Consider the following 23,303-nt stretch of genomic DNA (forward strand, 5'->3'; position numbering starts at 1 on the left):
CATAACGTTTGAATATAATCTCCGAAGATAAAACCAACTCCTCGAAGGTGTCCTGAGACCAACAAAAACGTGTCATCAGCAAATATTGTTAACATCTCAGTTTGTATATATTTGGGCAAATCAATGATAAATGATAAGAATACACTGAAATAAATGCGCTGTATTCTTTATTAGAATTCTGTATGCCCTTATAAGACCATTGTATACTATATGTGACAGTTAAACAGGTGAATATTGGATATAAAACGCGTACTGCTAGCACAGTTGTATAGTGACTATAAACCTTATTCTTTATTAAATTATTGTATAACTAATATACAACGTTTTTTATACCCTTTACGAAATAATAGCAATAACTGTTATTAAAGTGTTCCATACCGTTATTAGAACATCAAGTACTGGTTATAAGTTCTATAATAATAAATGTATTAAACTGTTGTATACTCTGTATGAGTTAAAAATATATGACTAAGTTTTCAGAAATTTTATTGGATGACTGTAATTACAAGCTAAGGTTCTAATGTAAACATACACAAAACATACTTTTAAGCATTAAAAATGATGACAAATCGCTCCCAAAATTGTCCAGTTTATTTAACTATATTCTGTAGATCATTTTCTTATGTACAGGAATGACTGAAGCCATCTTCAAAATACTAGAAAAATTGCCCGTTATAATTGATAAATTAATCATATGTTTTATTGGTTATAGAAACCTGTAGATATATTTGCAATATTCACGTAGTTAGGGCAATTTAATGTTATTCTGTCAGTCTGTAGTTGCTCAATATCAAAACAAAATGAATATACATAGTTTAGTTATAAATATTTTAAGAGGAAATTAGAATACCAGTTATTAAAATAGAAGCAAATACGTAGGTTTATAATAGACGAATTTAATGTAAAGTTTTTGAAATACCCATGTTAATTAATGACTGCCCCACCCAGAACTAGTTTTATTGAAATTATTATTTTGATAAATTATGATGGGCTACAAAGAAATTCATATATGTCAACTTTCAGGACTAACATTTTCCTTTTTGTTTATTTAACGTTTTAAATTCTCTACAAGCGTGAATGGTATAGGATTTAGTTTCGTCTATGTCATGGTAATGATTTGTAAAATGCAAACAAATTACCTGAAATTAGACGTCATTATACCTAATATTTATCAATATTATTTAAATATACGTATACTTATTTAAAGATATTTTAAACATGCTTCAAAATAGTCAGTTGACATAGAGATGCAAACAGATTCGGGAACACTTTATTTTATTTCAAATGAAAAGTAGAAAATATAAAATTCGTAGGTATATAACTTTGACACTTATTAATATTTTACAGTTAACAAAATTATGTCAATTATAATTAAATAAATGTATTCTTTAAGGTTCCATATACCTAACGGCAATGTTTTTCTTTGCTACTAGTAAATACTAAATAATTATCATTAATGACTATCAAATTATCATCATTTTCGGAGATTTATAACACAGGATCTTTTATAGTTCTTAGTCACAGTGAAACAGTTTCATATGATCGATCCGTCGGAACTGAAATGTGTTCAGTGGATTCGTTTCAAATGAATCAACTTAACCATGTTAATCCTTATTTTAGTAGATATGAGGGCCCTAGTATCAAAGGCAGCAATCTCCACTTTTTGACGAAATCGAGTTAAATACATGATATTTTTCGGTTTTTCGCGCTCTACCTGAATATATGGTTTGCGATTATCAAAAGCGGCTGTATCCCATTACAAAACTGCATTAAAACATCACCTGAGAATCAAATCCGGCAATCTCCATTACCCGCTTAGAATCAGAGTCGGCAATATCCGTTTTGGCCAATCAGATGGCTCACAGCGAACATATGACGTGACGTGACACGACATGCTGTTTCAGATAGTTAGGAATTTATTATTATTTAGTTCGTCTTTTTTTATTTTTGATTATACGTTTTGTTGAATTAATTTTAATATTTTATTCTTTTGTCTGTAAGTCCATTCCAAAATACTTGGTATTTATTTTACAACTCATTTTAGTGCAACCTTTGGTAACAAATCTTGCAAAATCCAACTGTTGGTATCAAACACGGCATTCTCCATTTATTTTTGTACATTTTTTCAGAAAATATAAAAAATTTAGGTACATTAACCTTAAAATCTAATGTAGTTTAGCATTTTCTTTCATTGGAAACTATGCTTCCTTTGAATTAAGCAGTAATAAGAGTGTAGCAGTTTTTTGCGCTTTAACAAAAAGTGGAAATGGTGGAGATTGCCGCCTTTGATACTAGGGCTCTCATATACTACTACTACTGTAAAGACATAATTCCTGGAGTTGTTGCAAAAACAATCGAATTCTTAATCTCGTACCATAACCCTATAATTCCGTAACTTCTTAATCCCATAGCCCCATAAATCGGGATTTGTAGGAAAGTAGAACCATGAAACTATGTCGCATATGAATCTAATACAGGGTATCCCATCGAAAACATACCGCAAGGCATTACAGGGTAGTAATGAACTTTTCGGCAAAATCCAAAAACAGGTCAAATTTGTTTCTGAGGGGGACAACTTTTGGCTCAAAGAGCATACCAAAATCTTCAACCCCCTAAGTGGGGGTGATATCCCCTAATTTTTTTCAAATGGGAATGGGGCTCCAGAATATTCGACAACGGCTTGAAGACAACCTGTATCATTGTATGCAAGTTGGCGGACAACATATTCAGCATTTACTTGACTAATACCGTAAGTTTTGAAGTAAAATTAAATCGATTTTCGCATTTCTCGTCAAAAATATTGTTCGTATTTTCAAAGCTGCATATTTTCTAAAATAATGGATCGATTTTCAAATAGTAAGAATCGAGCCCTTTCTAATGACCCCCCACTTGACCCCCATTCCTATTTAAAAAAATTTTGGGGATGGCATCCCCACTTAGGGGGTTGAAGATTTTGCTATGCTTTTTGCGCCAAAAGTTGTTCCCCCTCAGAAGCAAACTTTACCTGTTTTTGGATTTTGCCGAAAAGTTCATTACTACCCTGTAATGCCTTGCGGTATGTTTTCGATGGGCTACCCTGTATATACCGTGACACACTAGTACCATAAATAACTAGTAATTATTGTATTCAAACCACATCAAATTAACTGGATTAATGGACACTTGTTCAGCACTACACGCCATACACCACGCCACGAGATGACCTAATGGAGACTATGGGCATAGACAAAGACAACGCACGACCACCATAGGATGGAGTGGGGTCTCTCAGTAATGAGGACATTTACACCGATTTAAGTACAAGTAGGTATACCAAATACGAGTTTATCTGCAGAATTTATTTAAAGAGTACCTATATTTGAGTAAAAGTACTCAGATTTAGTTCAAATATAATCACAAATGAGTAAAATTATTAAAATGCTCAATATTGAGTGAAAATGTGCTCAATAATTTCACTCAATGTGTTCACTCCGAACCTTTATTGGTTTCACTCACACATATTTTTTTACAGTGTAGGGCCTGGAAAATTTTTTAATTCTATTTGAAAATTCTGGAAATATCAGGAAACTATTTCGTCAAACCACCTCGAAAAATCGTCCCGTAATGAAAATATATATATATATTGTTAGAACAATTTTTTTTCGGTGGCGTTACCGTCGGGCCGGCGAGGACGACTCGTCGTAGGCCGTCCCGTCATCAAACTAATATTTATTTGCAACTGATGCTAATGAATGCAGTTCGAGGGCATATCGAACGGAAGAATCAGCGAGCCATTGTTTGAGGGATCCGTCGAATTCCTTTGTCGATAGCGGGCTCTCTCGGCGGTTGGCGCGGAGGTCCGCTTCGCACACAAGAAGTCCCGATCCGTATCTCGCAGAAACTTCCTCGAAGAATTAACGATGCGAAGTCGTTTTTAACGCTATTAATTACGAAATGAATATTATCACGATGCTAATGCATCTAAAATAAATTCCCGATATCAAAGTGCAGAGATTGTATGTAAATTGGACCCTGGATACGGATTAATTTAGTTGTAAATTTATAAGATATTTAATAACAACCCGCGAACGGTTAATTACTTTTTAATATTTATGGTTTAATTATTGTATCGCTGTGCTGTAAATTATTGTGTTTCCTCGTTTTAATTATGTGCCATTTAATTAGCATGTATCTTTTACAGTGAGTGCCCGTGAAATTGTTGAAATTTATTTTCCACTTCAAAAAATTGTGGTATACTTACGCACATATCCTTGACAATTGAATATTTTTATAGCAGAGGAAATGTGGGGAAGTTATTGCATGAATATACAGGCTGTTACAAATTCGCTTCTCACTACAGGGATCTCGGAAACGATAAGAGGTGCGAAGTAGCTTAAATGGGGACAAAGTTGCGTAATCAGGGGACCAACACTATGCCTCTGAAAAATCAAGGCTAACACGATTAGTTTTCGAAATATTTGCAAAAAAAAACGAAATTTTGGAAATCCGTATTTGTTTCATTTCAGCCTTATTTGAGATGATATTGAAAAAAGAAGAACAGTTTCTTGTGGTCACTTTTTGCCCTCTATCGAACGGCATAATCAATTTTTATATGTAACGTTTCGTCTCTCCAGGACCATCATCAACTTCATTTTTTTAAATACGCCCCTAGAAATTTTACTACATTTTTTGCAAGCCTTCATGATCCCCAATACTGTACTGCCTCCACCCGAACCAGATTCAGACGTTTTGTCTCGAAAAATTCATATTCAGTGTATTCGTGGTGAAGTATTCAAAGGCTTTAGATTTTTAGAAATTTGATTTTGAACATTTTTTAATTTAAAAAAAATTTAAACAATTAGGTATTATGTAAAAACTATCAAACCGAATTGGATGAAATTTGGTGTGATGATTCTATGCACTAAGAAGTTTAATTGGGAAATATGAAGATCGTAGGTATTATTCAAGTGTCTGAAAAAAAATCACAAATAAACTAGCATTTTTTGCAATTTTTTAAATGGTTTTTCCGATTTTTGCAACAACAATAATTATTTTTTTGAATTGCAACTAACTCTATCTTGATCAAAATTTAATTACAAAACTTTTTTCCTCTTCCATTTTTGTCTAAAATGGATAGTTGTTAAGTTGTCGACGAGAAATCCAAGAAAAAAATAATTTTTTTGCTATTTGTTTATAATTTTTTGCAATAACAATTAAAAGCCCACGTTTTTTATTTGCATAGAGAAATTATCATTTCTGATGTTATTTAGAAGCCGTTAAAGCAAAAATCTCCGATCATACGCGTTTTACCCAACTATACCCTTTTTAAAACAGATACCGCCTGGACTATATCTAATTTCAGGAATCTGGCAATATTTGTAGGTATTTTTCCGTGAGTTAAGATATATAAAAATAGATCCATGATCTTCTAAATCTGTAAATTGCGTAAAGTGCAATTCTGCTGCGCGACAAGCACCCATAATGCCCATTATTAAAGCAACCTAAAATAAATTATATTTTTGACTAGATGATGAAAACGTTTGAATTTTTGTAAAAGCTATTATAGACGGAGAGCTAGCTACGTGTGGACTGCACTGATCGACTATAGTGGTGATTTTTTGTTAAAAGTTTCTTATCACATTGACAAAGCTCATCAGTCAGAAGTCGCTCTAGAGGCGGAGAGCGTGAGCAGGCGGTTAAACGCGTAAAGTTTTGTCAATAAAAAAATAATCGAATATAGTCATGAAAACTGGTACACTTACACTGAAAAAAGGATTTATTTGGACTAAATAAATATCGTTTGCCATGAACTAATCCTAGTTTTGGATATGCCTAGCTTATATGGTGTGAAAAGTAACTAATAATAAGTTCATAGTTTTGTAATAAATCTTATTTGAATGTTAATTTATTTTTACTGTAATATTACATTTCGCATCTTTATTATTAATCTACATATTTTAAGATGTAGATGACATAAGACTATTAGAAATATATCTTAGCTTAATGTGAACTAACAGTTTTTCAGTGAAAATAGGTTATTTTAATATTAATAAATCAATGGTTTATAAAAAGTTAATTGTTTTTTACACTAATATTGGACGTATTTCTTTCTTGATTAGTCTCAAAATTATGTGCTTTCTCAAATTTAATTAAACTGATAATTAGATAACTTATCTAACTATAAGTTTATAATTAAATTTGAAAAAGTACATAGTGTTGAGACCTACTAATAGAAAAAGTACATACTAGTATATACGATACTTTTATTCGAACATTTCATTTTTGCTAAAAATTAATTTTAAGACTTAAATATATCGTTCAAAACTACGTGTCATAGTTGTTGACAGTTTAATGATTAAAAATAATTTTCGGATTTTTAAATTGGGTTTTATTATAAATTTATGAAACTACAACAGCATCACTATGTCCTTATCTAAAACTGACTTTTTGACGATTATTACTTGTTTGGCCCTAGCTTCTATAGTTTCTGCATCCATTTTAATTAGGAGCAACCGGAACACAGCACTCTGTAACTATATGCACATGTTATATTATGAATATGATCTAAGAACAACAAGAAACACTACCTTTTGATATAGTCCATACTAGCCTACTGAACTACACAATTCACTACTGGCACCTTGCACACATAGTCGCCATGATGGCAAAGGACTGTCAGGGGAGAGCATAACTTGGTCACGTGATTGGAGTAATTTTTAAATAATATTTTTTAATATTGAAGTGATAATAGTTTTAAACTATATAAAAATTTATCTTTTATAACCAGCTGGTTCACATTTAAGAAATTATATATTTGGAATAATTTCCCTTTAAAGTTTAATTATAACGTTTGATAGGCCAATATAAAATAATATTTATTAAATAAAAACGAATATAAATTTGTATTAAAAATTTATTCTTTTAATTCACCTAACAAATGTTCTAAAATCATAAATGGTTATATTAAATCTAAATTGTTAATTATAGACAAACCTGTTGTAAACTGTTTCTTTTTTTAATTCAAACAAATCAAATGATTTGTATTGAATGTAACTGGTTTAACTCAATGTAACCAGAATAAATGTAAACTAACTGCATTCAAAACAACCGATTGCTTTAATAGAAAGTAATTGTTTATTCAGTGTATAGATTTTAAGTGGATAAACATTGAAAAAATATTGTCAGAAGGCTAGGTGATGGCTTAAGCGCTCTCAGAAGCGATAAAGTAGTAAATTGTGAATTGAAAAATAAATCACAATATATAGTTCCGACATTTTGTTTATTGTTAGTTTATAATGCAAATAGACTATCTGTAAAGTTACAGAAGTTAAAAGTGAGGCTAATAGCCAAAAAAACATTATTGATCACCGCGCATGCAAATTTTGCCCTGGCTGCTACGCCCGGCGTTTTTATTCTTTTATTGTTAAGAAATGAATAAATATAGTTCAGGCATTTTACATAGCCACTCTTTACATATAAATTTATGTTATAACGAAACAACAGAAGTTTAGTCAGACTATGCCAGAGTAAAGTATAGCGCGCAAGACGATAGCACGGGCCGACAAAAAAAAATTGTTTGTTTTTGCGACATGACCCTACCTATATTTAGAAAAATTTTCCGCTGAATCCGAAACAGATAAAAAGAAAATATTCTGACGTATGGATTTTCCTCACATACTCTCAATTCCCATCAAAAATTGAAAAAATGCAAACTGGCTATCCAACCTACCCTACCCATCGTTAGTAAAATTTTTCGCAGAATCCGAAATTCATAAAAAAAAAGTTCTGACGTATGGATTGCCCCCTCACCCTCAATTCCCCCTAAAAATGCAAACAAATCCAAACTGGTCATACAATCTACTTATATTTAGTAAAATTCGATGAAGCCGAAAATGACAAAAAAAATTGTTTGGACGTGAGGGATCCCTCTACTCATTTGTATCTCTCACTTTCTTCTTTCAAAAATAAAAATAAATACAAATCAAACGTGGCAACCGTTATAACTTTTATAAAATCTGTCGATAAAACCAAAACAAAAAAATATTTTTGAACTAAAATCTCCCTTTGCTCGTACACTTAACCCCACCCCCAGCTATATATTAAGATTGAATGGTACATTTTCGATGTCGCTAGTTATTTTCCATTTGGGCTAATGCCACAACCATCACTCAAAATCGTGAAAAACCGCTCCTTGTTTGTTTTTGGAAGATGAACTAGTAGAATATCACTTTTTTCTTCTTTATACTCTATGCACACCTTCATTGTTTGTCACATTGCGCTCGCAATAGCAAAAACAGCAACCACGAAAACATAACTTGCTTGACATTTTTTAATATATCTTCAAGTTTGTGTTACTTGTTAGTTAAAACGTCTTATTGTACGGTGAGTGAAATGCTATGAGAATTTATCAAATATCTCACATTTTATTTCACTCACTTGTAATGTAATCTAGTATACCTTTTCTCGCTTCTGATTATATTAAAAGTTAATCTCGGCTACTTTATTTTAAATTCATGTGTTTTAATGGTAATGAAAGTAATTATAAAATATGTAGCCAATCTTATAGGGCAGAAACAAGAGATCAAAATAGTCTATTTGAACTAAATTACCTAGATACCAAAATGCACCCCTAACGAGTTACAGCCCCTTAAAGTTGAAACAAAAAAAGTAAAAATACAAATTTCTCCTAAAAGTCTGAAGATATTTTTTTCAAATTTGGTACACGACCAATGCTAATAAATAGCCATGTTAGTCGCTCTTTGTTTCATTCTGAATTTTTTATACTCCATGTTTTGATGGCTTGTGCAGCATCATTAAACAGATAATTTAATTTTAAAATGTTTTTTGCTCTTGAAAATTTTTTGATGCAACTAATACCTATTAAATGAGATAATTTGATTGTATTGACTATTTTAAAGTAAAACAACGAATGGTAAATAAGGTACTATTAATTCTATTTATTAGGAATTAATTAAATTAATAATATTAAATTATTAAATCTATTATTTAAAAAAAATACAAGTTACTTAAATATTATTCTCAAAATGCCTGGATCCTGCGTGAAGGCAAGCACAAAGTCTTCTTCTAAAATTGTACTTCAGTCGATTCAAAATTTTAATGTTATTGCGAAGTTCATTTACTGCATTTTAGTAGAATAAGCTAGGCCTTTAAGGTGACTCCAAAGGTAAAAATCGCACGGATAAGATCAGGAGAGAGCAGTGGCCAAGCAATTGGTGCATTTTGGCGACAACCTATCCATCTTCTGGCTGTAACACCATCAATATCATGCATGAACCACATAATTCGCCTTCCAGGGGGAATAACTTCATCAAGAAGGTTGTTTAAAATTTTTTCCAATGATGCTGCACAAGTTAGTTTTTTTTGTTTCAACTTTAAGGGGCTTTAACTCGTTAGGGGTGCATTTTGGTATCTAGATAAATTAGTTCGACCAGTCTATTTTGACCTCTAATTTCTGCCCTATAAGGTTGGCTACATATTTTAGGATCACCCTGTATTCCGATATGGTTTTCCCCTAAAATAAGTCATAAAAATCAAGTCTCCAATGAGAAATCTTGTCGCAAATGTCACATACACAGTATCTCATAATCGTCGCTCTAATTATAGGAGGTATTAAAATTAAATATTTGATAAATGCCCGTGACTAATACAATCAATCTAGAAGAGCGTCGCGGATGTGTACAATATATTACTCCGGAGTTATTTGTGAACAGCGTGTCACACCAGACACACTCTCCTTTCAATCACGCACTTAATTCCTGCGCAACTTACAGACAAATTACCGAACCATCCACTCGGTTTCGGAATGCATCTCTGTCATCTCATTTGTCTGCTGCCATATTACTCTATTTGCGCATGCGGAAAAAACCGCTCTTTCGAAGTAAGTTTAGTATTTGCCTCCTTCAGACGCTTTGTATGTCCACATGTATGTATTGTCTTTGTGATACAAGTAAACAAAGCTACATTGTAGGGATTGACGGTTAAGCAGACAAATTTTTAATGTAGAATTGATCCTAAGTGTCTATGACATGGTCATTAGTCAACAAGTAGCAGATAATGGATAATTTTGAATGAAAAATAAGACCTGCTTTATTTTCATATAATGATCTTTTTATAAACTAGTCGCTAAAATTAAAGGATAAAAAAAAATTTAAATTTTTAGGTGATACTGTAACTTGGCGAAAAATGGCCGCAGAAATAGACAGGAAATTTTCGTTTTTTTTTTAACCTCAATGTATCGCAAAGAAACCCACAAGAGTTTAAACCGCTGCAATTTTTCTTTTATAGTAATGCGAATGATTGAAATTGTCGTTTATACTAAAAATCAAGGTATACATTTTTCATCTTTCATTAATTTTTTTAAGTTGAATATGTTTTTTTTTCGCAAAAAACTGTATTTTCTTTTCATCAATAAATATTAAATATCGGAAAAAGGAAACTATTAAAAAGAAATTGAAAAAAAATGATTTTATCATTTATTTTATTTTAAGATTTAGTTTATTTTATGAAATTATGGTCAAGTTTCTCGTAATTAAAAACTAGGTATGCAAACTGCAACGTCCTAAACAACCAAACCTGCTTTGACTTTTTCCTTGATTATAGATTTTTATCGGTAGTAAAGGTCCCTTTACCAAAATTCAGTGCCTTAGCAAAAATTATTAAATTTCGTGTACAAAGTAATAACGGAGACACAGATATTACTTTTAAATTTGGCAAAGGACTGTTTAATGGTGAGAAAAATCTGAAACTAAGCAAATAGTCAAAGACGGTGGCATTAAAATTTTGCTTTGAAAAATAACACCGGTACTGTGAAATGGGAATCGTTACCAAGCAAGATGGGATATCAAGTTGATGGCAGATTTCTGTTGGACACTAAGAGAGAAACAAATCAGAAGAGACAGAGAAACCCGCTGCATAGGTCATTCGAAGCTAAAATAGTTCGCTACAAGAGAAGAAAAGTGTAAGAGCCTGGTTCGGCTCAGATGAATTTGTGTGGGAGTAATTCATACACTGTAAAAAAATCGGTGTGAGTGAAAGCAATAAAGGTTCGGAGTGGATCCATTGAGTGAACTTATTGAGTACATTTTCACTCAATATTGGGCATTTTGACCATTTTACTCAATTGTGATTATATTTAAATTAAAACTGAGTACCTTCACTCAAATATAGGTAGGCACTCCTTAAATAAATTCTTCACGTAAACTTGTATTTGGTGCACTTGTACCCAAATCATAGTAAATGTCCTCATTACCGAGTGATCCCACCCTTTTTCATATCCAGATGCTTAGTCTTTGGTCTGTTCCCATCGTCCCATTAGGTTATTTCGTGACCGTGGCGTGGTGGATGGCAGTATGGCGTATGGTGTGCTTTGGAGTTGGACAAACATCGTTTTATCTGGTTATCCTAGTGAAAATTGTATTTAAATGCAGTGATTTAATTACAATAATCAAAGACAATATATTAAGTCTCAATTAAATAAACGGATAGTTAAATCGTTATCTATAATTACGTATTTGTAACGTACAATATAGGTTATGGCAATTTATTTATCCGATCAGTGAACCAATCGAGACCTAAATAATTGTCTCTTAAACAAGTCTGTATTGAAACCACCATGACTGTTTAGTAGTTTATGACATTGATGTTTAAGTGCAAAGTGGTGCAAAGTGGTGCAAAACCACTACAAACTTTAATAATATGTAACTAAGTAAATTGTACACATTAGTAGACCTAATTTCAAATAACATGGCTGTTACCCAAAAATTATACAAATTTAATAAATTACAAAAAAATTATTACAAAATACCGATTTTCATCTCTTGACGTCAAGGGTTAATATAGATATACCTACTATCAAAAAAAAAAAATAGATTTTGAGACATTGTTTTTACAATATCTCTCCTAATTTGAAAGTTCGGCATTTGTAAAACATGTTGTATACGTCTAATTATAATTTCAACACTGTATATCCTAATTAATCATTTCTGAGGTATTTATTTTTTCACTCAAATTTTAGTTAATCAAAAACCAAGTTTGAGTAAAACATGACTCAATAATAGTTAAATTTATATCATATTAGAGAAAAGGTCAACTCTAAATTGGTTTTATATACTCAGAATAGAGTCGAAAGTCGCTCAATTGATAGTTAGCAGTAACTCGGATGTGAGTAAAACTCAAATAATTTCTGATGCAATAGTTTCACTCAGTTTTACTCATACTAATAGAGTGAAAATTTCACATTATTGAGTAAAATTGAGTGAAAGAGTGAAATTTTTTTACAGTGTAGTAGTCAGTATTTCAGTGAATGGATCAACTACGAAGACAATCGTGTTCTCATTCCTTCCGTTCATTACTTAGATCATCGTTTCTCTAAAAATCGCACTATTACGGATATGGGGGTGCATCGAATTCCATTTCGCGCTGTTCGATAATTGTTGCGCATATTTGCGGATGGGGCCGTACAACGTCGGCGTTCATTAAGTGCAATTTGGTAACAGTTCGTCCTATTACGGTGCTCCCAGAATGGCGTACTGTTACAGGATCGCTGCACAACTGGAGGTTCATTAGTAACCGACATAACAGAACCGTCTGATAAATGCCAGTTTGTCCCGCCATGATTTATTCCTCCATGTGTATCGCAATTATACACTGTTCGAAGATTTAATAAACTGAGAAATCGACCCGTGATTTATAGCGACCCGGCAAAAAAATTGGAGAATGCGTTTGCGGTTCTACCATGCAGTGGCGGGTAACATACTACGTAGTTTATGTTGTTGCATGAAAAGTAGTCCTACCTTTGCATATGTATTGCAATTTACAATCTTCTAAGAGGTGGTGGTTTTAATAAAACCGTCTTTTCCAGTCTTCTAATTGTTCTATAGAATAAGTTAATTAATATTATTTAATATTAAATAACATATGTATAATAATTATTACTTTTTGTATAAGTGTTTTAAGTGTTTTGCAAGAACGTAGCCCGAGCGATTAATATTCTTAAGTGGATAAAAGGCAATTAAAACACGAATGCAATCAACGTTTTATCCATAATCACAGCACAATCATATTTGTGTTATTGGAATTTAATAAACAGTTCTATCTGAAGTTGATAAAAATGCAACAAAATAATTGTCTTCCTGTGGCTGTTTCTGAAGAAGCTCAAGAAGCTATTTTCCATTTATTGCCAGCGAAATCCTGGGAAGATTACGAAAAATTGTTCGCCGAATTTAACGAGTGGAGGGAAAAACGGAGAGTAATGACAATAAATGTCATGCAATAATACCTAATGAGGGTTTCTGGTGCCTGCCAATGACGGCATTGACAAATTTGAAAATTAGTGACGTACAGAATGTTGGCAGTTACCTACTTGTTTCAATACCTGACACCAAGACGGGCGTTTCAAGAAAATGTACAATTATAGAAGGATTTTGCGTGAATGCTGTTGAAATATGCAGAAAATATATTTCTCTGCGCCTAATTCGCCTAACACAAGACATATTCTTTTTAAGATACATCAATCAAAAATGTACTACTCAGCCTGTTGGAAGCAACACATTGGCAAAGGTACCATCAATAGTTGCTTCATTCCTGAATACCGCAAATCCAGAAGCATATACTGGTCATTGTATGAGGCGCACTTCAACAACTTTATTGGCCAATAAAGATGTCGGTCTTACAACCATCAAACGGCGTGGTGAATGGAAGAGCTCCTCTGTAGCAAAAAGTTATGTTGAGGAGTATATATATATCTAACAAACTTGATATTGCAAGGAAAATCCAAGGAAGCTGTTTCTTACAAGAAGCGACATCCGTAACTTCACAAATTCGGCAGATGTTATACGTTCCGAAAATGATGGCAACAATGCTACAAGGGTTGTTATTAACGGAAAGGAAATTGCATGTGATAACACAAAAAAACGTAATGTCTTTTACTATAAATGTAAATGTTAGTGTTAATAAGTAAATCAATTAAATTTGATTTATTATCGGTTTATTATTTTTTCATTATTCTACTTTGAGTCTCGGTTAATGCTTGATTAACTAATCAGCGATTAGACTGTAATTATACTTTATAAAATAAATCAGTATATGTACAGTCTAATCGGCTGATCAGTTAATCAACCTTTAACCGAGACTCAAAGTACCGGGCCTTAAAATAATAAATAAGAAACCCAAAGGGCTAAAACACGTTGGGAATTCTGATCATCACTTCTGAATTACTTCAATTTTTGTAACATAAAGATGTAATGTATTTTGAAAACATCAAACAACACAGACACACAGAACAAAAAAAAGTTGGTATTGTTATATTTTTGGATCCATTAAGCATGAATCTGTTTAACGCTCCAAAATCCTCAAAAAATACAGGCCGACAGAAAAATAAAGGTTTTTGTCTTTTAGATCAGATCCTATTTTTCCAGAAGGGGCAGGAATAGAAGCGGCAGTTGATGATACTCAATAGCTTGAAAATATGTACCTCAACTATTCATACGCAGCATCTTATGTCAAAAATTTTGAAAATCAGAATTCTGTTCATATCACTCTTGATGAGTAGCATGAGACTATCCAAAAAATGCCAGAAAACTTCAAATATCGCGCAGTTTTGTAGAAAACCCCTGCCTCAGAATTTTTTCTAACCCTGAAATTCGTTTTCAAAACATCAAAATACATGGGCAAAACCGAGTCTGATCTAAAAGACCAAAACTTTTTTTATATCGGCCTGTGTTATTTACGAATATACTTAACGATTGTAACGTTGTTGGACCCACTGAACACGAATCTGGAAAGGAGAAGGAATCACTATTATCTTAGGACAGCAGTCGGAATTTACTATGTATCCCTATGTTTATAGGACAGCAGAGATAGGAATAATTACCAGCAAAGATAGGAATAATTACTATGAGCAAAAAACTTAGTCTAATCAAGAAAATCTGAATCTAGGATGTTATAACGGCACTTAAAGCCCTTTGAGGCCATTCAAGGCTCTGCTACTTCCACTGCACATAAGTCTTGGACTAATGAAACAGTTGTTAAAGCTTTGCACAAAGAAGGTGAATATTATATGCACTTAAGAGATAAACTTCACGAAATGAGCAATGCTAGACTGAATGAAAATATATTCACATTCGTGAAATGTTGTGACGAAGATTTTGTTTTGAAAATGAATGAAACTGAGAAGGTTGCAAGGCAAAGCTTCAAAAATGTAACAGAAACCTTTTTGGGTAATTATAAAAGTCACAATCATAAGACTCTCATCGCGGAAATGGTGGAAAATTTCAAAGAATTTGGATGTTTATTTAACTTGAAACTGCACTTTATGAACTCTCATACGGATTACTTCCCCAATAACTTAGGTGACCATAGCAAGGTTAACGATTTCAACAAGATTTAAAAGAAATTGTAACAGCTATCAGAATAGATGGAATGTCAATATGGTGGATGACTACTGTTGGATGATGAAAGGACAATAAAGGTTAGAAGTAAAGAGATAATATAAGGTTAAAAGTAGAAACGCAAAAAGATTGCACAAATCATTTCAATACAAAAGAGTTCACTGCAAGTGAAAGTGTGGATTAAAAAGTAAAAATACCAAATACTCTTAGTGAAATATCCTTTCATGTGAACTGATTCTACGTTTTCTCGAAAGTGGTGGGTGATGGTGCCAAATTGACTTTCGATTCGGGGTCAAAAAACATGTCGATAATAAGATCTGACCAAAACAAGAGATCACTTTTTATTTTATGTGCTTAATCACATTAAAAAATTATTTGTATTCGTTAGTCAACTAAATTAAACAATCTAATGGCAAAACGAATATAAGCTAAAGTCAGTTATATCGGGGGTTCAGAAGACGTACATCTTCACCAACGTGTTGCGAGTTATTAGTGTTCTTATAGACAGTATTTTGTGCAGAAATTTACGTAATTATATATTATAGTACACAAACATTGTTATTAATAAAAAAAAACTGATGTGTATCATACCAAAAATAAATTAACTCTCACAAATTGACCAGAAGCCATAACTAAAATAAAATAAATAAAGAAATCAGTATATTTCCAAATTTTGACATTGGACACTTTAATAATTGATTAGGTATAATCACCATTCCACTAACTTGTAATATGTATGTTAATAAATATTAAAAAAGTATTTTGTCACTCTTTCTAAAACTCTGTAAATTACATAGGAGTAAACTGTATATTTATTTTTTTTTAGAAGCGTTTCACAAACATCGTATTTTTGTTAGAGGAAAAAATAAATCACTAAAAACGGCGTTACTCTCGAAATCTGTGCAGTAAGATGGATCGTGATGCGGTTTTTTGCATTCGATTCTTTACAGCGTCCAGAAAGTTTGTGACCCTATGTGGTCAATGAGAAATGAAAATTGCATCGGTGCATAAGAAAAATGCATTTCTAAAATTGCACTCGAAGAGTTAAAAAATTAAAAATTTCTAACTTGGAGAATATTGACGGAAATGAGTTCAATTTTGCTACTCGGGGGATTATGCGGTCGCTGAACACGAATATCACGACGGCAACGGTCTGTGAGGTACCGAGTGCCCAGGGTGGCCGGTTTCCACGTCGCCTCCTGGAGTTTTGCGGCAATTCATTATAAACTTAGCCGAAACTCGTTACCTCGGCGTTTTTGGGGTAGCTCAACACGAACATCACGACGGCAACGGTCTCCAAGGTACCTAGTGCCCAGGGTGGCCGGTTTCCACGTCGTCTCTTGAAGTTTTGTGGAAATTCGTTATAAACTTAGCCGAAACTCATTACCTCGGTGTTTTTGAGGTCGCTCAACACGAATATCACGACGGTAACGGTCCTCGAGGTATCTAGTGCGCAGGGTGGCCGGTTTCCACGTCGTCTCCTGGAGTTTTGCGAGACCGCTGCCGTCGTGATATTCGTGTTTAGCAACCTCAAAAACCCCGAGGTAACGAGTTCCGGGTAAGTTTATAACGAATTTCCACAAAACTCCAGGAGACGACGTGGAAACCGGCTACCCTGGGCACTAGGTACCTCGGAGACCGTTGCCGTCGCGATATTCGTGTTCAAAAACCCCAAAAACCCCCGAGTAGCAAAATTGAACTGATTTCCGTCAATATTTTCCGAGTTATAAATGTTTCACATTTTATCTCTTCGAGATGCAATTTTAAAGATGCATTTTTCTCATACACCGATGCAATTTTCATTTCTCATTGATCACATAGGGTCACAAACTTTCTGGACGTTCTAACGAATCGAATGCAAAAAATCGAATCACGAGCCATCTTACTGCACAGATTTCGGCTCATTTCCTCGAGTATTTTGAGCCTCCTGACCAAGGATTTAATTATTTTTTTAAATTGTTTTAAAACAGCTTGAAAATTGTTTCGGTAGCTCAGTTTCAATTAGTAAATTACGTTCATATTTCTCCTAGTTTTTTTTTATAATTTTATTCATTTTATGAATATCAAAAAAAAAAATTCGCAAGCAAAATTCTGTACTGTCCGCTACTGAGTGAATCGGAATTTTTGTCACGGTCGATAAATTAGTTGCTCTTTAAAGTTAAGTGGCATCTCGCCAGGACTTAATGCGGTAGATAAATAACTACTGAGTTATGTTGGTAAGATATACTACGTGTTTTCCTCAATGAATTTCAGGACTGCAGGAGTATTCAAAATATTATCACACCGCCTGAAAATACGACCCGGTGCGATGAGGAAATTAATGGATTTCTAAATCCAGAATGTTTTAAGTAACGCTCTTAGTGTGTTATATTACCCCATTTATGTTTTGAAAAGAAACCCATAACAAATTATATCTCTCCGAATCGTTTACGTGTCCTGCTACTTTATGAAGTTACCCCGCTATATATAACTTTATATGTGCTGGATGTTAAAAGACAAAGTTTTTAAGTTCGTCTAATGTGTATTGTTACGGAGACAAGAGTGGATCACAGACTGACATTTATGAGAACTGTAATTTACTGAAAAATGCATGGTTTCTTTTAAACCTCAGGATACAAGAAGTTTCTAAATTACCTATAACGCCAAACTGAAGTAGAAATTAGATAATATGATTTTTTATAAAAATTATTCAATGGAAATTGGTCCAAATTATCTTCGTAATAAAGTTACAGGATGCGGTCAATTCTTGCATTTCCCTCTTTTGAGAAATATTTCTATTTCCTCCAATTTATAACGATTTTCTCTCATATTCTATTAGTCCAGTCACTGAAACATTTTGGCTACCAATTTTTTGGAAGGAATGGATTGACGTGAAATTTGAACTGTAGCTAGGGAATAGCCCAAGAAACAAAAGTTATATAGTGCCGATGTGTGCTTTTACCCTAGGGGTGGATGCCACCCCCTTCTGGAGGATGGGAATTTTTTTATTAAAAATAACCTCACAATTCGATAGAGGGACGAATTCTATGCAAAAAAATGTTCTATAAGAATGTTTTGTACAGTCAATACTTTTTGAGTTATTTGCGCCTAAACATGTTCGTTTTTAGCCCAAAAAATGCATGTTTTTGAGCCATTTTCGCGAATATCTCAAAAACTACAAGTTCTATCAAAAAAATTATTATAAGCAAAAATGAAGGTAATTAAATAGCAAAGAGATTGCTTTTTTAATTTTTGTAGGCGGTATAGAACCCGAATTATGACTCCCAGAAGTTGAAGTCAATTTCGAAGATAGCTATAATCGAAACGTTCAACGTCCTGTAGCGGAAAATTAAAGTTGTTTCGAGGAAAACTTATGTACCACTTATTAAAGTTCTTGAAAAGACCTTTAAATTGAGTGGTGGTAAAAGCATGAAAACTAATGAAGTTACAATCAAAATAAAATGATTGTCTTGATTTTTAAGAAAAATAAATCGGTATTAAAATTAATGACTTGACAAAAAAAATTAAACGTATTCCTTCTGCAACTTACTTTATTTATGTATTAACAATATATTCTGGGAATTTGAACGATTTTAGAAGCCTAAATTTAAAAACATATTTCATTTACTTTTGAATAAAATTTTTCATTTTTTAAAAAATCGCCTTTTCTTCAAAATATTTAAAAAATTAACAAAGTTAAAAAAATGATAGAATAAGAAATTGTAGTTTTTTCTTACTGAACAATTTGCTTTTTTTTTAAATTTTTGTATGACAAAATTTGACTGAGTTATGTACGTTAGAAGCTCAAAACTGAGCCCCAAGACTGCCTTTCCTGAGCACTTTTAGCTTACAAATCTCAAAAACGAAGGGCTCAAAAAACTGCAATTCACAGAAAGTGCTTTAGATTCCCTACAAAATGGTTTTTTGAGTAAATTTATAACTTTAAAATTACAAAAATTATGGTAAAAAAATTAATCGCATTTTTTCGGTAAAATTTTCGGAGCGGGTAAATTACCATCATCTTTGTGTATTTTGGAGCACTTGTGAACTGATTTGAGTAAGTATTTTAATATACATCGTACACGTATCCGAGTACACATGTATATGTATGTGTACATTCGGAAATTGAAATTTTATTTGATATTAATTTAATAAAAAAATGTTAAGAATAAATTCAATAAAATTTAAAAAAAATAATGATATCATTATAATCACATGTAATTTTTAGGAAATTTTTCTATAAGGGGTAGGGTTTTTATGAGGGGTAGGTCTTCCATAAGGGTTTTTTGGGTGGCTGAAAAGTTGCAATATATCATAGATCATTTGAAAACCAATAAAAAGTTTATAATTCAACATAATATGCATACCATTAGAACATCTCAAGCTTTCAATAATATTTTTTTGTTTATTTTATTATAAGGGATGGTTTTTAAGGGCTGCAACTTTGTAATGAGTTAATGAGTCGTAAACTTTCTAATGAATCACAAAAAATATTGTGAATGAATATTTTAAATTGTTAAAAACTTTTTTCCATTTTTTTGTCCATGGAAGAGTAGTTTTTAAGGATTTTTAAGCGTTGAAAAGTAATTAAAATCCATAAATGATATTAAAAAAACATGAAAGGAAATTTAAAATACGTAAATCTGCGATTTTTACAAGGGTAGTTTTCACCGCCAAATAGAAAATTGCACACATCTGGACAATATAACTTTTGAAGTGGGGGGGGGATCTGTCTATTTTAAGTCTTCTATACTTTACTATTTTCTAAAACTAGTTATTGATTTCCATATCTATATTATTTCAATCTTTGTCAATATGTGAATAAATGTTATGCTATACAGGGTGGTCCATAATTATTTGTCATAATACATAAAATCAGTCTTTTATCTACAAATAAAACTTCTTGTAAATTTTTGTAGGAGATATGGTTTTCGAGATAATCGCAAATATCGATATCTGCAACTAAAAGCAAAGCTTTTAGTGTACAAATTAATTATTACGCTTCTGACATTGGGCGGCAGTGTCTGAAATAAATAACACATAAACAATTTTTATAAAATGTATGTTCTAAAGTTAGATAAAAAAATATTTTTCTCATCTTGACCCAAACATAAGTTGCATATTGGTCAGATCGTCGAAGCTAGAATTATTCATGTTTTTAAACATGGTTTAAAATAAAAAAATTATAAAAATAGCGTCCCTGTCACTTATTTGAAATAATCTGTCATATAATATTCAAAGCCTACTAATTAATTTCTGCACTGTCTTGCTGTTTACTTCAGAGATATCGGAAAGTGCTAAAACATTTACAAGAGGTTTTTTATTTATAAAAAACTATTTGTAAAAATTGTGCAAAACGGCTAAAAAGACCCAATAAGTTATTATTTATTTATAAAAATTGGTATTGGTAAAAATCGGTTATTTTTTCTCATCGGTAATACCACTAAATATTGTCCGTAATTGACTTTCACCACACTCACAAGTTTCAAGTTAAGTTAAGTCAAGTTCAGGTTAAACCGTTTCAGAATTATTAATAGATTTAAATTTTTAATTCAGAACTTTACAGATCCGTACTTCCTTAAAGATGATATATTTTTAGGTATTTTATCATCTACTTAGCCTTGCTCATTGGTAATAGTACTTGTTGCGACATATTTTCTATAAACATATTAATATTTTCATTCGCAATCTGACTACGGTCCTGTTAAACACCGCGCCGCACTAAGCCTGTTATATTATTTCTCAGTGATTTGCTGTACCATATTTGTATATGTTTTATTATTTTTTCATTTATTAACCCTTGTTATTTCTTCTTTCAATAGATTCATTTTGAAGCTTAGTCTGCAGTGTGCAATACTATTTCTAGTTTTTATTAAGCTCTTAGATCAAGAATATGGCCCATTCATTAGAAATGAAATTTTTCTTCCATCTGTACTAGATTATGCTTGATACGAAAAAGTATAAAATGTAAATAGTTGAGGGAAACGAAGATAACTTTTTAAAATTGACTCTGTTCCACCGAAACCATAATCCTTTCTCATCCTTTTCTTCTGGAATTTAATTTCATTCTTGTTCCTTTTAGTTCTTCGGAACCCTAAGATAAAGGCTCAAAATAACATATCTGCGATATTTCACTGCGGGTTTTAAGCAATGGTTAATTGATCATTAAAGTTTGTGGTAATCTATTTATAAATTTACGACTAATTAGTGTAAAAATGTCCACGTACAATTTTAATGGCACCTTCTTAACCACCACAAGGATTTAATAACGGCAATAAAATCCCCATGTATCAAATATAAACATCGCGAATGATAAGGCAACTTATTTTATGGACACTTATTGCATAATAAACAGTACTGGCGTCATCCGAACTGTTAATTATACATCTTGTGGAGCCAGGTGAAGGAAATCGTACACACATTGCTCTTAGATGTATCTTAATTGAATTTTTTAATTATCTTACATAGTAATAATTTGTAGCCGTTTAAGTTTTTAATTAATAATTATATTGAGATGATTGGCGTTTTTTATTAATCGCTAATGACTAAATTATTTACAGCTGTACAGGAGATTTCTTAAGCAGGTCTATTAAAGGATTATGCTTTTAAATAAACTTGGTTCATGATGATGTAACCCTGTAACTTACTATATACTACACCTATTTCTTTTTGTGGAAAATACTCTCCTATTTAAAAGTAGAGAAATCTTTATAAATCAAAAGAGAGGTTTGCTGTTGTAGTAGTAACATAATTATCATTTGTCTTGATACATATGAGCTTGTCGAAGGACACTGACTCAGGAGGAACAATAGATTGTGACACGTGGTAGTCTATTAACAGCATTTCTGAGAATTTATTTCAAATCACCTGTCACAGGTGAATAGATTGGAGACCCATACGTATTTGACTAAAAAGCACCTACAGGGAGGTCCTTTACTCGAGCAAAGTACAGCAGCTCGATTAATTTTGAAATATATTGTAAGAAAAATTGAAAGTGATCCAAAATGTGTATGTTAAAAATATTTTCAAACGTGTCGGATAATACACTTACCTATAACAACATTACTATTATTTTAAGAAGACAGTAAACTGTTACAGTTTATTAAAATTTTCAATCACTAATGTTTAGAACTAAACTATTTATTTTTTATATACGTGCCAGTGTTACTACATTTCTTTCATTGTTTATTTAAACATTTTTTTGTATATCGCATAAGAATAGAGCTGTTATGTATAATTAGGCTTAGTGCGGTGCGGAGTTTAACAGGACCGTAGTCAGATTACGAATGAAAATATTAATATGTTTACAGAAAATTTGTCGCAACATAGTACTATTACTAAAGAGCAAGGCTAAGTAGATGATAAAATACCTATAAAATTTAAATGACACCACTTAACCGATAAATCTTAGTGTTCAGACAAGGCTGAGATGACTTCATGGCTTTAATAATTTTTTCCAGACAAGCCATAGCTCGGACGAAAAAAGGGCAAAGTACCTTTTTTTTTGGAAAAAACTTCTACAAGGAATTATTTTTATTTCTCTCTATCTTGATCCCAGTCCAGAATTTTAAAGAATTCCGAAAATTAAAATTTTTTTGGACTTTGGGAAATTGATTGATCAGTGAACTTTTGCTTATTACACCAGGAAAATTAGCAAAAATAAAAGAGAAACTCCAAAAAAGTCCTATTCCCGATATTATTGTAAAATTATCTAAAGGAACATAATACAAGACATCTTTCATGTCGTGAGTCAAAAACTTTTATTAACTAACTTTTCTATTTAAACAAATAAGTGAGGAAAACAGTTTTTTAATTTTGCAGGGAAAACCATCAATTTTAGCGAAAAGTGACTCACAGACAGCTTGTAGGGAGTAAAATTATCTACAAAATGAGACTTTTTAAATTAAAATCGGTTAATAAACAATAAAGTTATTGAAA

This window comes from Anoplophora glabripennis, unplaced genomic scaffold (assembly GCF_000390285.2).
Source record: "Anoplophora glabripennis isolate ALB-LARVAE unplaced genomic scaffold, Agla_2.0 scaffold567, whole genome shotgun sequence".
NCBI lineage: Eukaryota > Metazoa > Arthropoda > Insecta > Coleoptera > Cerambycidae > Anoplophora > Anoplophora glabripennis.